Consider the following 4785-nt stretch of genomic DNA (forward strand, 5'->3'; position numbering starts at 1 on the left):
CGCTAGACAGGGTGGGGGGGGTGGGGAAGAGGGGTGTGTGTGCAGCTTCAGGTCTCCCGTCAAGGCCCGCTGGGTGGGGGGGGGGGGGTGCACAGCCTCAGGTCCCCCACTGCGGCATGGAGCCACGCAGCCTCAGGTCCCTGCTGATCGCTCATTACAGCTCATTGTAGGAACCCTGCCTCCACTGTGGGTGCAGCCATCTTGTGACAGCGTGACAGAGTGAGGGTCAATTTGCCTATTACCTCTTTATTATATAGGATGGGCACAAGAGTTTAAAAGCTAATTTAAAATCATCTACATAGAGGCAAATTTTTATTACCCCACAACTGAGATAGAAATGCCTTGAACTTGTACTTCACTTTTTAAAAATATCTTACAATACCTTTTAATACACCTCTGCTTGATGAGACAAATTATAAATAAATGGCATGACATTTAAGAAGCGGCCAAATGTAGAGGTTCTCAGCTATAAGTTGAGCAGGCAGAAGGAATTCTCGAAAGCTATAAAAACATAAGGAGACACTTTTCAAATGATAAGGCATCATTATAGATTTTTGGGAAACCATGATGCCCATTTTGGTATGTAATTAGGAGATGGGTGGTTTGTGAGCAAAAAGGCAGAGTAGATAATGAAAGGCAGCCTTTGTAGTTGAAAACTAGTCATTCCTGCTTTTTATTTTTTTGAGTCACAGATACTTTTGAGTATATGAGAGAAGTTAGAATTTTTTCCCCTAAAATGGTATTTGTATTCCTTTGTTTCTTCCTGCATTCTTTCCTCCTTATCTTCCTTTCTCCTCCCCTCTCCCTCTTCCTTCATTCCTTGTACAATTATTTATAGGAGCTAATTCTGTATCAGATATCGATCTGGACCACGGGGTAGATTAGGGAAGACGATAAGTTTCCCAATTTCATGGCAGTACATTCTTAAGATAAGGAGACAGAAAAAAAAAGAAAAAAAGAACAAAATGATACACCAACCTTTGCTGGTTTGGCTCAGTGGACAGAGCGTAGACCCTCAGATTGAAGGGTCGTGGGTTGATTCCGGTCAAGGGTATGTACCTCAGTTGAGTCTGGGTGCATGCGGAGGCAACCAATGAATAAGTCTCTCTAACATCAATGTTTCTCTCTCTCTGTCTCTCCCCCTCCCTTCAACTCTCTCTAAAAATCCGTGGAGAAATATCCTCGGGTAATGATTAACAACAGCAACAACAACAGCAACAAAATAATACACCCACAAATAAACAAGACAAACTCAGATAGTTATAAGTAACAAACCGCATACACAACATCTTGCATACAATTTTATGGGGTTCACTATCTTCCCATGGAGTTGTCTTCTGGCTCTGCAATGAATAACTTCTCTTTTAAACCAAAGGATGACTTTTTTTAAAAAAATATATTTTATTCATTTTTTACAGAGAGGAAGGGAGAGGGATAGAGAGTCAGAAACATCGATGAGAGAGAAACATCGATCAGCTGCCTCCTGCACATCCCCCACTGGGGATGTACCGAGGTACATGCCCTTGACCGGAATCGAACCTGGGACTCTTCAGTCCGCAGGCCGACGCTCTATCCACTGAGCCAAACCGGTCAGGGCAAAGGGTGACTTTTTAACATGAACAGTGTGGATGTGGCTGTTGGTTCTTCATTACGTTTTCACTTATACTGAGCACATAGATGTTGACTGTTGTTTTTTCTTTCCAACCATGAGGAACAACTATGTGCAGTGTCATTGGAACCGACTTCTTGACCGATGGAGGAGCATTGGTTCCTTATGAAATTTCAGAAAGCACTGCTGCTTGTGAGGATGAAGTTTGCCCTGCAAGGCTTCCCACAGCTTTATTTAAAAAAAAAATTTCTCCCTTAGGAAACTATCTGCTTACCCCTCTTAAAAAAATTAAATGGCTCAGATAGCCATGGATTTACATTTCGAAGTCTCAATTTACAGGAGACTCTAGGGCCTACCCTTTCATCCATATTCTGAAGATGAGAGTGAAGGATGGATGGTTTGCTTTGTAGAATTTTTTGCTCTATGTCCTCTGTTTTTATGTTCTTACCACAAGTTGTACTTCTGGCCTTAATTATTATGGCATCCTTGTGGGGGATTCAAACATATACTTTTACATTTGGCAACATTTAAGTTCTTTTCATTTGCATAACATATAACTTTTGTAAAAGTGAAATGCAAGTGTCCATCTATCTAGTATTGCATTGGTTGTAGTTTTGAACTTTTGGTATTTGGGAAATATTTTAATTGGTAGCACAAACTGTTACTCCATATGTCTCTCTCTCTTTCTCTGCCCCCCCCCTTTTTTCACTTTCAGTGCTTTATTGATATCAAGCTTTTACCTTTTCTTCAGTTAAAGGGTATTTTAATATCTGGCACTTAATGTTGGAGTGAATATAATCATGGAGTGAATATAATTATTTCGGGGTTAGTAATATATGACCTTGTGAGTCAAAACCACCTATTTCTATAGGTACATTTTTTAGTGGAACATTGCCACATTTATTATTTTACATACTATCTATGACTGCTCTTATGTTTACTATCTTTCCCTTTTAAGAAAAAATTTGCCCATTCTGGTTTAGACAAACGAGTCTATATTTTCTTTAAAATCATTGACATAAATTTAAAATTTGTTAAAATGCCACAGATAAGTTTCATGCCTATCACATGTCAAGCACTACCCTGGAGATATCTTAGTAAACAAGAAAGATAAAAATCTGTGTTTATAGTTTAACAATACCTCTAAGAGGCTTAATAATAAAATTTTGGTAAGCCCTAGAAGTTATACCTAATAAAACAAATCAAGTTTTATATTGATGTGACATGACTCAGTGATGACACACACTTTGACTTGGGAAAAGATTTGGGGATTTCTGAATTTTAGTACTATAGCCCTCGCTGGTTTGGCTCAGTGGATAGAGTGTCGGCCTGCAGACTGAAGGGTCCCAGGTTTGATTCTGGTCTGGGACAAGATTCCAGGTTGCGGGCTTGATCCCCAGTAGGAGGTATGCAGGAGGCAGCTGATTGATGAGTCTCTCTTATCATTGATGTTTCTATCTCTCTCTCCCTTCCTCTCTGAAATCAATAAAAATATTTTAAAAAATACTATAGTGTCAGACTGTGATTATTGAAGTATAAAATTGAATTAATGGTGCTGATGAAGTCCAAAATAAAATTTAAAAAATTACTTGTATAATTTATGGAAAAAACATACCTGAAATTTCTACTTCATTTTGCAAATTAACCTGTGGCCAGTGTCAATCATCCAAATTCCTGTGATCTCATTATTAACTAGTGACTTGGATTCTTGTTTATGATGTTTGCAGGGATGTCCCTTGAGTAACATTTCTTGTGTGACTTAGTGGTTCCCAAGGTCTCCTTAAAGGATGAGAGCTGGCAATTTAATCCAATAACCATTTATTGAGGACCTACCATGTACAAAGAAATCTGTGGGTCCAGTGGGACTACAAAGCTGTGTGAGTGGGGCCTCTGCTTTTCAGGAGTTCAGGATAGCTCAGTTTTGGTGACAGCTAATCAGAGCATTCCATAAGAAGTGTTTTTGTTTTTTAAAATCTTTATTGTTGAGAGTATTACAGATGTTCCCCTTTATCCCTCCATTCCCCTCCCACCCCCCACCAGGTTCCCACCCCCCAGGCCTTCCCCACCCTATTTGTGCCCATAGGTAATGCATATTTTCATAAGATCTTTGGTGAATCCCCCTCCCCCTGCCTCCTGGAGAAGTGTTTGGATGTTGAAAATGATTCCCATGTCTTCCCAACTCCTGATCTGTTTTTACCTCAATTCATAGATCAAACAGTTTATGCTATTTTTGGATCAGGATCATAAAAAATAAACACCAGTCTTCACAAATCTGGCCTAAATGCATGAAAAAAGACCCAAAGGGAAGTATACATTTGTATTTTCTTAAAAGTGCACAAATAAGATCACACGTGTGAGCCAGGAGCCTTAGGGACCACCTGAGACCTAGTCTTCCATCTAGTCCTTCAAGTTTGCCAAGATGTGACCTCCTTCGTCCCTCCTCGCCCACGTGGCCCCCAGCACCCAGGTCTCAGTGTCAGTCTCACCTGCGGGGAAGGGGAGGGCACCGCACCGGGCGGAGTGGCCAGCTCCCGTCCTCCCGTCCCCGGAACCAGGACAGGAAGCCTTCCCGTTGTTCGCACAGCCCAACTTTTCTAGCTCCTATCGGATCCATCGTCTAACTGCAGCACCTACAGTGCTGGAAAGTTGACAGCATTCAGCCCTTCCTGGCACCTCGTCAGGGGAGCTCTGGAGATGAAAACTCCCGTCAGCTTCCGTGGAATTAAAAAGGAAAGCTGACCTGGAGACAGAGGGGACGAAGGATGAGCGTTTGAGACCTCGCAGGTAGAATGGGGTTTTGCACAGCAGCCTCCCGAGAGCCGCGCCGATCGGAACTCCGAGATGCCGGTCCTGGGAAAGGAGCGCACTGGGCACCGCCAGAGCCATGCCATCTGCTGAGCGGAGTGTCCCCGGGCACTGCCCAGCGGTGCCGCTGCGCTCGGGCCGGTCCCAGCCCTCCCGGGGGCGCTGTCATTGCGCCACTTTCAGAGGGAACCGGAGGCACCGAGACAAGAAGCCCGTGGCCTCAGGGGGGGCCGCGGCTGAGCAGCGGCCTCAGGAAGGAACGCCCAGACCATCGGCCGGGGGGATCCCGCTCTCCGGGACGCCTCGGGGATCTCCCGCGGGTCCGCCCCCCGGGCCCAGGTGCCGGCTGCCCGTCCCGCGGCGCCTCCAGC

At 43.8% G+C, this 4785-nt stretch overlaps 1 protein-coding gene across 1 annotated transcript in view; it reads left to right on the forward strand.

Annotated features, from left to right (window-relative positions):
• Positions 1-3936: 3936 nt before the first annotated feature.
• Positions 3937-4785, forward strand: part of USP6NL (USP6 N-terminal like) — a 173841-nt gene continuing 172992 nt past the window's right edge. The window contains exon 1 of the mRNA XM_014460336.2: positions 3937-4393. The gene's annotated coding sequence lies outside the window, so the exon portion shown is untranslated. The remainder of the gene's footprint in view (positions 4394-4785) is intronic.

The sequence above is a fragment of the Myotis lucifugus genome, unplaced genomic scaffold (genome assembly GCF_000147115.1).
Source record: "Myotis lucifugus unplaced genomic scaffold, Myoluc2.0 scaffold_129, whole genome shotgun sequence".
Taxonomy (NCBI): domain Eukaryota; kingdom Metazoa; phylum Chordata; class Mammalia; order Chiroptera; family Vespertilionidae; genus Myotis; species Myotis lucifugus.